This window comes from Bombus vosnesenskii, unplaced genomic scaffold (assembly GCF_011952255.1).
Source record: "Bombus vosnesenskii isolate JDL3184/JDL3185 unplaced genomic scaffold, Bvos_JDL3184-5_v1.1 scf7180000013295, whole genome shotgun sequence".
Lineage (NCBI taxonomy): Eukaryota > Metazoa > Arthropoda > Insecta > Hymenoptera > Apidae > Bombus > Bombus vosnesenskii.
Window position 1 is genome coordinate 5,505,314 of NW_022882946.1, and position 11,862 is coordinate 5,517,175.

The 11,862-nt window shown below is 32.9% G+C and overlaps 1 long non-coding RNA gene across 2 annotated transcripts; it reads right to left on the minus strand.

Annotated features, from left to right (window-relative positions):
* Nucleotides 1-9,415: 9,415 nt before the first annotated feature.
* Nucleotides 9,416-11,843, minus strand: LOC117233412. Of its 2 annotated transcripts, XR_004493308.1 has the most exons (3): nucleotides 11,757-11,843; nucleotides 10,084-10,439; nucleotides 9,416-9,644 (listed from the first exon to the last, which is right to left on the minus strand). It is a non-coding gene; the product is annotated as an uncharacterized LOC117233412 (long non-coding RNA). The 2 variants fall into 2 exon arrangements; XR_004493307.1 differs by lacking the exon at nucleotides 11,757-11,843 and having other exon boundaries at nucleotides 10,084-10,730.
* Nucleotides 11,844-11,862: the final 19 nt, after the last annotated feature.

Sequence of the window (11,862 nt, forward strand, 5' to 3'; positions counted from 1 at the left end):
TTAGTTTCGTTTTTAATTATGAATAATAGAAACACATCTTTTCAGATGGTTTTGTTGTAATTAAAATTCTAAGATCAGTTTTACCGAAGACATATATCTATTGGTTAACTAATACCTTACGAAACAATCTTTTTTATAAGCTGAAAACAATTTAGTCTCAAAGAGGTTAATAATTAGTAATTATCGGATTTTAAAAAATAGCAAGATTGGCATGAATTTTATGTCGAATTTTTTTTAAATCGCGTTTATTTAACATAATTAAAAGAACTTGAATTATTGTTAAACAATATTTGGAAAGACATTATGAAAGTGCTTAAAAAAAATAGAAACTCTTGGTATAGCTACAAAGATAGCTTGGATATTTACGAAAATTTAATAAACTAACAAGATTTTTATTACAAGAATGTATTAACGATTGATCGGATAAAATCAAATGCTCGAGGAAGCAAATTTGCAAGAAAGTATCCATAAAACTATAGACTGTACATCGATAGAGGCAAAATTAGATTTTACAAGAACGTTCTTTAATCGTAGGTATCACGTTTTAGTTTAACGAACATTTTGCAATTTTATTACATGCGGCTGCTCGACTATGATAAACCGCAGCCACTGCCTACGCGTTTTTCTTAATATAGAAAACTTAAAGAATAGATTATGCACATGATTTTACGTTGATAGACAACACCGACATTAAAGTACACTATCATACGCTATATTTGGTATCATATTTGTCTCGTATCGTATTATATCACATTGTATATTATTCGCCATTGCCTACGGTTATCCTAATAATCTGAAAAATCTGTAATTCTATAGAGAATAATGAAGTACAAACAAAAGCCATTATCTAATCTATTAGCAATTTGATTATGAGGGAAAATTAGGAAAGTATCGTATTTATTTACACGAATTATTTGGTCCCTTTCAGAATCTACCGACTTAAATATCCAAAATATTGATTTTCACGTTTCTAGCAGTGACATGTTGTACCAAAATTTCAAATTAATGCTTATACACGATGTTATACACTGTACAACGTTGTATGTACTATCGTATACCGTGTAACTGTTACATTGATTTTCCAATCATTAAGGAGATGCACCTATTTAATCGTGTTAATGACATCATTAACCGTGGGTGTAAGTAGGTACTAACCACAGTGTACCGAATCATGAGTCGAGCTAAATTTTGGAGGATAACTGTAACAGTGGATGACATGGCAAGAATTTACTGCCCACCTACTCAAGAGTCGATGACGAAAACGCTGACGTCATAATCACGGTGATATAGCAACATGTGGCCCCCGCACAGATCTGATTTACGACCTCTACTAAACAAAATTTTAATGGCATAAAAAGGAATTAAATGTTATCTGTGTGGCGTGATAAAGTTCATTTAAAATAGAAATTAACATAAAAATGACGGAAACCGACTGATGTAGAATTTTTAATTAAGATTAGAATATAATAACGCAAGAATTCTAACGTGTAAAAATGTATCGTTGGATCGTGATATATATAAGTCGATCGATCAATTTCACGTTTAAGGACGTTGAATGTTTGTAGATCTTTCTCAATGAAGAATTCGAAGGATTTCAGAATCATTGATAAATATTAATTCACGTGTTTTATAAACAAAGACAGAGGATAAAAGATTGAAAATTAGTATGGACATCAGTATTAAAATTGATAATCTGTAACAGGGATTTGAAGTTTCGCAAGGAAAACAGAAACTAAAAGTCTAATCAACGCTAACTCTGAAACAAAAATTTAGAAACTGAAAATTGAATTTAATATTTTTCGACGCTAATGAAAATGGTAAAGATTTTCATATATAAATAGCAAAAGAGATATAAAAACAGAAAATCTTGTCTAATACAATCTTTCTAGAAGATTCAATTAATGTTTCGTAATAAAAAATTACAAAAGGATATAAAAACATTGTCTTAAATATATAAAATGGACTGTCGAAAATATTCAAGTTACTTGCACAAAAAGCATAATAAATCAGGCGAAGTTCTTGTTAATCGACGCGATGTTGTAGTCGAACCTCCGTCCCTCCGCAAATAAAAATATACAAATTCTACTTTGTATCCTTCTAAAAATTGCCAAAGGACCCCGCAAGAGCTACGAAACCCGTAAAAACGTCTTATCCGATTCGCCTTCAACTTTCTTCGCTCTCGACATCCTTAATCCCATCTTGACCTTCAGCCGTTCTCGTTCTCATATCGAGTTCCCTTTAAAGTTGCTCGCTCGAGAAGAGACACCTGCGAGTGAGGAGATTCGGTAACGAAGCTCGGCCCACCGAATACCTATGTATATCGATTGACGATTGGTATCGTGAGCGTAGAACGAGAATGAGTATGTGAAGGTCGAATCAGGTCTTCCACGTCAGCGGAAGTCGAGTTTCTTTCCTCCAGTAATTTTTATTAAAGAAGAAGCTGTGACGATTGGAATGAATTATAGCATTGGATAGTAAAGTTTTAACTTTGATTTGGTTCGACTACAACAATTCTAAATACGATCGATTTATTGATAAATATTTGCGTCTATAATGGATATAATGTCAATATTGTACAAATTAGAGATACATTTGCGGTAGAAATTTATATATAAAGGTCACCGATTTGACCAATATTATTTTCTAGATAATATTACTAATACATGTCTGTAGCAAATATGCATGTGCGAGATCGTATAGGATGTATATAATATGAAAAATATGTAGAACGTTCAAAATAAAATACTCGTTATGATATTTTGAGAAAGAACGCAGAAAGAAAAGAAACACTTTCAATATTTAATGATAACCATTGAAATTTATTTCGTCTTAGAGTTTTCGAATGTTGGAACAGAATTCAATTAGATATAAATACCTGGAGCATATTTAAAAGGACGTCTTTTGTTGTTAATTAAACTTTATCAATCGCATCGATCTGATTTCAACGAATTTTATTCTCGCGTACATTCAAACCGTATATTAAATTTCGGAAGAGTGGTAGACTATTAAAATTTAACTAATTAAATTTCCTGCTACCAAAATCTAGATCTCTGTTTCACAGAAAAATGATTAGAAATCCAAAGAAATATACAAGAATATTAAATCTATTTAATATTTGACCTATGGCTCTGATTTTCCATCATTCTCGTCTTTCGCGTTTTATTTTAAGTTAAGTCAAAATTATTAATCCAGCAACTTGGAAAGAAGTCTCGTCTTCTTCACGAGTGTTGTCCTCGATGATTTGTAACGATAATCAATGCATCGTACTTGTTAATTAAACGCGGTCCATAATTTATCTCTGACCTCCCAGCGAAACGGAGGTAATCAAGTTGATCAACCATGAAAGGTGAATCGTGTTTACGCGTCTGGAGGCCACGATGCTACCATGTGTTTATCTAGCACGCAAATACATACGTGCGATCGATCCAGAGGTGACCAAGCCGAGATTCGTTAATAGGACAAACGTTAAACTGAATTATCGAGTCGCAAATGAAATTTATCGACAAACTGTTGGGCGCGATTTGTAACATTGTAATTATTCTATACACAGTTGAAATCTGTAAATGAATTAACATGCGCACTGTGTAGTGTGTATCACAAGGCGTTCAAAAAAAGAAAAAAGGAGGCTCGTTTCTGCTGGAGCTCTGGAATCTACAGGAACAAAGTTAGACACGAATGTCTTGCTGCCTCTATTCTCTTCCTTTTTATCATTCCTCTCCTTAGGCGCTTGAATTTCAAGAACATTTTCCTAAATAAATAATTGGGTGACGTACGTATTTTTAATAACAGAACTATGCCAATAACAGAACGATATAGAAATCGAAACATTCTAAGTATATACAGGGTAGTTGGTAACTGGTGGTACAAGCGGAAAGGGGGTGATTCTACGCGAAAAAAGAAGTCGAAAATATAGAATAAAATTTTTTTTTAATTTTTTCATCGAGACAACGATCTACAGTGAGATCCGTTATAACGAGACGCGATAAAGTGCACGCGTACCGAGCGAAAATTCAAAGTCGATTTTCTCGAAAACAAAGCCTCAAACGAACAATTTTTATTCTATATTTTCGACTTCTTTTTTCGCGTAGAATCACCCCCTTTCCGCTTGTACCACCAGTTACCAACTACCCTGTATATCTATGCATTGTTTTGTATCAGATGTTAAATTATTTTGCGAAAAATATTCTTCGCTGTTGATCACAAAAATAAAGGTCCCTCCAAGCCGATTTTTGCTTTTCCCGCATCTTCTATTACGTTCGCCGCACAACGATATTGTGCAAAGAGAAAATATTGACACAGTAGTCGCACTTCTATATTACTGTGTAATATATTATCTCCGCATTTCTCAACGGGAAATCTCAACAAAGGAAGCTTTTCCTAGTATTAAATTACGTAAACAAAAGGAAACAAAGGAAAGATAAAGGTTGAGGACAGAAAATATGTGCAATTTTTTTCAGTACTCTGTACCGCGGATCTAAAGTCACGAGCTTGCAAATCCAATTCCTAATAACTCAGACTCTAAAACTCAAGCCGTAAACTTCCAACGAAGCTCGAGCTTTTAGACCCTAATCACCAACCGTTGGCTCCAAATTTAAGATTCCAGATCTCAAACCTGTCCAAGTCTAGGACCTTAAATTCTCAACTCTGCGACCTGTAATATTATGAAAACTTGGCCACTTGATCGAATAACTTTCAAACATTTTGTAATAATAATTTTTATCTCGGAACTTTGAAAAATCTTACGCATACTGTAGTGTATTCTGAACAGTGTTTAATCGCATTGGAGAGTTTTTGATCGGTTTGTGATTGGCTAGAAACATTCACTGGAAAACGAGATACTTATACATCGATACAATAGGATATTTGACTAAACTAACATACAGTAGCTGAAGAGATATTGTATGCATCCACCGTACTTATTATAGCGTTTACGTGCCAATGAATTAGATGATCTGCTAGTATTCTTGCACGACAAGAAAAATTCAATATGAAAACGAGATATAGAAGTTGATAAAAAAAGCTACTTCATTAGAAGATAATGGGACGTGCATATATTTTCTATAGTCACTGCATACAATAAACCAGTTGTTTATCTATTTCGATCGCTCGAACATATTCTCTATGATGGAACATGTTTTTTACGAATATTCAATGGACCAAGCAGGATGTACGATACAATTTCGTAGGGAAACAGGAAAGGAGAAAAAGGAGAAACAATCGGACCAAACGGAGGTGGCGATAACAGCGAGAGCAATGAAAAAAAGCGTGAAGTATCATAAAAAGGGGCGAATAAAAGATGAGAATAAAAATAGAGCGACAAAGAGAGGTAGATGGAAAGAAATACGCAGGGACGGAAAGATAGATAGACGTAGAAGGGGTGAAGGGTAACAAACGAATGGCAAAGTTGGCCTTGATCGAAACTCGGCCGCATCCAAGCGGAAGCTTCATCCCCTATCAAGCGACCCCTGGTCTCTGTAAATCCGTGTACTTTTCTGCTTCCCATTCGCAGAATCTCTATCGTGTTCGCCACCCCAGTTCCAGCTTTTCGACTGTGAAAAAAAGCCTGTTTACTTCATTCTGTTTCTGCTTTTTTGAAAGAGTTTTTGCTTTCGTCTGCGATAACGACAACGATTGTCTCGCGAGGCTGTGTTGACTTCGAAAAAAAAAAAAAGAAAAAAGGAAGAAAAGAAAGGAAAAAAGAGAAAAAGGGGGTCGACTGTGGACGCTTTTCTCTTGGTTTGATTAAATTCGAGCCGTCAGATCGATAGATCGCATATTTTCTTCTGTGCCAGTGCGTCTTTGCTTCGAAGATTGAATAGACCTTCGCGAGAGTTTAATGATTTCCTCTCGCGATTTCAGCGGAGCGTATCTGCTCTCCACTGGTCTATTATCCTGCACAACTCTCGAATGGCCACTATCTGGCGTGCATTTCCAACATTCGATGAGCCGGAAATTGCAAGATCGTGACGAAAGTCCATAAATTGTAATCGCTTACATTCTTATCATATTTATCACTGAAACTGCTAAATCAGTCAAAATGGCTGATATCGCAATTTTTGTGTTTAGAATTATTATATTAAAAACGTACAGCTTTCGCTCATACATACTCGTTTATTTTCGTCATATGTTTCGGTATTAAAGGTAGACAGCGTTGATCCCAGTGTTGAAACTAATTTATGTTAAAAATACGGATCGATCTCGATAAGAATCTGATGTTAGTTTGTATTTTTATATCAACACTTTCAGAAAAAAATTTTGTAAAAATATGTGCTGAATTTATTTATTATCTAGAGGTTATTCTACCAGGCACAAAAAATATAATGTGTTATTTAAAAAAAATACGAAGGTGATCTTGAAGTTTCCTACACCCACGAAAAAATTATCCCTCGATACAATAGAATTTTTATAAATAAAGTCTTTTCATATCCCTGAAAATAACACAACTAATTAAAGAGATCAAAATCGATGATACTATAGTATTTAATGACCATAGGAAAAACATGATAAGTCTATTTTCTTTTTCTTCGTTTCTCTACTTTTGTATCATTTGTTGACTAAAAAGAAGTATTCTAATATAAAACAGTTGAAAAAGGGTATGACCTAATAAATTCGAAGAAATAAAAAAATTGTGGTAAATCCACAAGGTTTTGTAAGAGACGAATACATCAGTTTACATGTTAAATTAATTTAACTAATCCCCTACGATATGATTTAATTAAAATTAGCTCAACGTTATATACTTTGCGTTATTACCAGTTATTACCATTACCATACACTGTACAAAGATAACTTGCAACATCATCTCCCAGATATTATTGAAAATATGCCATTCGTGGAAGAAAATATAATAAATAAAAATAGCCACAACACACAGCCAGAAACGTACAGAATTGGTTGGGAACTCAAAAATGTTTAGTTTTGCATTGACCTGTACAAAGCCCAGACCTCAACTCCATAGAGAATCTATGAGGATTATGAAAAAGACGAATGCGTGATTCGCATGATTCATTGCCATCATCAATTATGGAATTGCATAATAGAATTCTGGAACAATGGGAACAAATACCTTCGGATTATTATCAAATTCTTGTAGAGAGTATTGCAAGACGTATTAATGCTATTTTATAAGCAAAAGAGTTGTGAACAAAATACTAATACTGCAAATATTGAACTTTTGATAACGTGGTGTAAAAATGGGTTAATCGATTCTTTTTACTACAGATAAATAAAGAAGATTTATACTGTAAAAGAATTTTTTACATTTTCTCTAACCACGACAATCGTATGTGTTACATTTATTTTCCATATTCCTTATTGTTTATGACGATAGATAATAATTTACAGAAAAGCTGTTGCTATTGGCTCAGTTTTGCTCCTTACTGCATATCAAGACGATAAGTTATAATTGAACTTGTGGTAACTTTTCGATGTGGAAACTTTCGTTGCCAAAAGAAAAATCGAACATCGATTTTTTGGTAGCCATTAAAAGATTTCGAGGGCGTATCAAATCGAGTAATGTTCCTTTTGCATCGTCTTCGAAGAAAACATACTGTTATAAACCTTTGACATATTTCGAGGATAGATATAGATGTGTATCATCGAAAAATCTGGAGTAGTTGGCTCGGCACCAAATTACTGATGACACCTTACTCACACGAGCACCGATTTCTGTCTAATCAGCGACTCTCGATCATCCGGCTAAATGGTCCGAGCTATCTGCTACGAGAGCGATCTCGAGAACTTTAAATTACACTGTCAACTTAAAAACTTGATAATTCGTCGATAGCACACATTATCCATTATTCAAGTTATTGAGGAAATTTCTAAATCTGCAAAGATGAATGTATTTAAAAGAGTGTAAAAATAATTTCGAGTGTGTTTAGTCGTCAATTTCAATTATGATAAAGTGTAAAATATAAAACACCACTTGAGTATAGAAATAAAAGTTCGAAAATATATCAGAAATTCCTTTCCTGCCTCTCTAGAGATTTTAAAACGAATAAAATATTCTAAATATAGATGTCCATCCTAAATTTATTTAATCTGATTTCCTACATTTATGTATCACAACATATCGATTCTGTGCTAAATTAATTATCCATCATTTGTATATAAAATAGAGCATAATAATCACGTTCTATTTTCTTATCTTTTTATGTTCATATTCTTCTACGTTTAAAATATTTTTAATTCATACGCATGTGGTAAGAAACTGAGAGAATTTTTCACATCTTGGACCTGAGTAGCAAAAGTTATATGCGAGCACTTTTGAATAGCAAAATATTCATATCGTACACAGAATATTCACGTCCGCATAATATCATATAAAACATAATCGAACAAAAGGGGAAAAATAGATACAAACTAAATAATTGCTAGAAAATCATATTCCAACAAGTATAATTTACCTCTGTTTTAACCGCATACACGTGGCGGAATCAAACTTTGATCTCGAAATTACTTTTTATAAAAATGTTGCTCTTTTCCTGTTTTTAAGACTTGGGAAAAATTCAAACGCAAAAATAATTGCAACCACGCGATCGTTAACCAAAACTTCCGTTTCTTCCTTTTCCCTGCACTTTCCGACCGTGTTTCCTTCCCCACAAAGTTAACGGAGCCACGGAACGTAATGCTCGAACGACGCGTGTTTTTAACGTTGCAATTAACAAGAAAAACGTGGCGAAAAACGTATTCAAGCCAGAGGTAAAAAATAACATATTTTTCCTTTCGTTTTTACGAGAAAATTATTGAGACAAACGTAATTATTATTTTAGTCGAAAGCAGAAAATTAAACGAATCAAAAATATTAATTTTTGAGTGATCTGATTACACGGATAATTATTACGAATGATTAACATTTCTTTGTTTGTACTGACGATCATATTATGGGATATCTCTTTTTTGTCACCAACAACCATTATCAGTGGTAAAAAATGTTTAGTAGTTGTCAATGTTTCCTAGTTTGTCAGTAAGTCAGTAATCATTATCACGGGCGAAAACTTTTTCTTATTATCTTCCATCATTGTCAATTTTTATTAACACTACTAGTAATTAATATAGTCATTATAATTGCACTTTGACCGTAGGAATCCAATTTTAATGTTTCCTCTAGGTATTGTTTATTATCAGTAATGTTAACAGAAATTGACGACGATTGAAAGTAATACAAAAAAAACATTTTTTACAATTTATACCATCAGTCAGTCCAAAAAGTATTGGTATACATATTTTATATTTCATTTTTGTAGTATCAAAGTGTCCTAGTTATAATACGAGATTTAATATTCCTAAGACCTAATTAATTAGGATGCAAATGCTGTAATAAATACAATAAATAAACAGAATGTTCGAATACAGGTATTTGAAAATTTAAGGGATGATTCTTGATGTCGAAATAAGACGAAAATCAAGAATTAAAAAATTGCATTTTCGGCTTTGTATTTTAGTTATTGACAATTAAAGATCGGTCGAAAGATCCCTGTATGCGGGCAAACCTCCTTACATGAACGAAATTAGGTCAGCCTAAGCAACGGGGTGCACAGGGATCCTCAAATCTAACGATACGTGGGCAGCAACTTACCTCGTACAAGTCGTAGAGAAGAAGGTTATGGCATTTGAAGACGTAAACCATTCTGCACGACGTTCTGTAAGAAAAATCCACATTAAACATTATACCTGTCTAGTCATTAAAATCCATAACAGCATACCGGAAACCGTTTGATGGAATTTCCAAGTAAACAGGATTAATGTTTCCTCCAATCTTTTGCCTCCATAAATAATTAATAAATAATAGCACATAAAGAATGTTATACAAATTTCATACGCGCATCGCGATAGTCCCGCTCGCAGGTATCCACAGAAAAGTCACATACGCATTAAGTATTCTTAAGACGCTACTAAACGTGAAAATGAACGCTATCTTGGATGAACCATGCATATTTTCCACACACATTACTGATCGCTACGTATCACAATATTTACGTATGTACATATACATGAAACAAATAATGAAAAAATTATTTTTAATGGTTATTTCTGATCAGAATCACTTAAAATCATAAGATATGAATTGCTATACTATACCTTTCTTAATTTTGGTTGTAACAATTATGGTCCCTGGTTGGTACGAAACGCAGTTTGCGTATATATATAAAGGCGTGACCGGAGAAGCAGCATTATTCGCATGTCTGGCCAAGTGGCACCATTTGGCATCAATAATTTCACCCTTTTTCCTGTGAACTAATGGTTTCCTGTTCGCCTTAGACCCTCGTTTCGTCCCGAAAGCTCAATTTCCCTTTTATATTCGCCCCGAACCCGTTGAAGATTGTCGAAAGACTCCGCTGACTTCAAACTTTTCCAACCCAGGTTTGCTCCTCGTTTACTCATTGTCACGAAATCGGCCAAGGAATTATACTCGGCGCCGTCCATGATAATGCATGCTAGATTTAGCATGAAATCGATATTCTCTTTGAGAAACTTCACCGTTAAATATGTAGGATCTTCTACCACATTTTTATTCCATACTTCGTGCTTTTAAATAGCTCGAAGTTTTGTAAGTATCCTTAATGCATTTTTTTTTATTTATTAATGAATATTGCTAAACTTTTTCGTAATAAGAAAGCAGCTAAAACTAAGTGTAACAATATTATATAAATTCATACGTTTATACATATTTTGGAATAAAATATCGTAGGTTGGATTTACTCGAAGATTAATAGTTAACATAATCAACGTTATCAATCAATTAAATTTAGAGTAATCTAAATTAATGAGTAGATTATTATGTTTTTGTGCTTGCTTCGGAAAGAAGCTATATCCATTCTCATTCCTTTTGATATCTAAATATATAATGAGAATGTTCATTATACCCGATTACAAAAGGCAAATGAAGACGACGAAGAAAATTTTCCATTCAATTTCCAAATTTTTCCACTATACTTTATCACATAATGTTCTCAAAGATAAAAAGAACGTCCTCCTTTATTTCTCTGTAAGAAATCTCGCTGACGGTATGCGTAATTTAGTTCATTAAAAATTCTATTATCTTTTTAAGAAAAAGGTAAATGGAATTCAGCATCGGAAGAAAAGAATGAAATATTCTTAACAAGTTTTCTCTGACGAATTCATGGATTAGATTGTCTCGTATCTTTTATTCGATATAAAGAGGAATTTTAAATGAGGAAACTTTATCGACAAAACATGAAACTGCTGTATATGTGTATATACATATATATGTACGATATGTACTAGATGGAGCTGAACCGAAGTTAAGTAAAACATTCCAATGTTTTGGTATTAATATATAAACGCAATTTAAATTTTATTGCGTAAAATATCAGACTTTCAAGTTCACCACTCACTTTTTAATCGACTCTTGTGTTCTTTTACAATATTCAAGATGGAGTTTCGTAATTTATAGATAACAATAACAAAGGAGTATTGAGACAATACTAAAAAACGAATATTAAGTATAGAGTTTATAGGTAAATTAAATTATAATAAAAAATAAGAAATGAAATGTTACACTAGATAATTAAAAAGTATAAGACAAAAATATGCGTGACCATTTCTATACGAAAGAAATATTTACATATACATATGTAAGTATTTCCTGCTTTTACGCATATGTATGTATGTATATTAGTACGACCACGATCGATTATTAATATTAATGTATGTATAAACTCTATTAAATATATTTTATTGATATTTTATTGATAATATTGATTATTATAAAAATCAATATTAATACTCACTAAAAATTAATATCAAAAGCATTAAAACGATCTTGACGCATGATCTAGGTCACATTTGGTCGAGTTATCGATAAATCGAGAAATATCGCTGTGCCCGATTAATCGA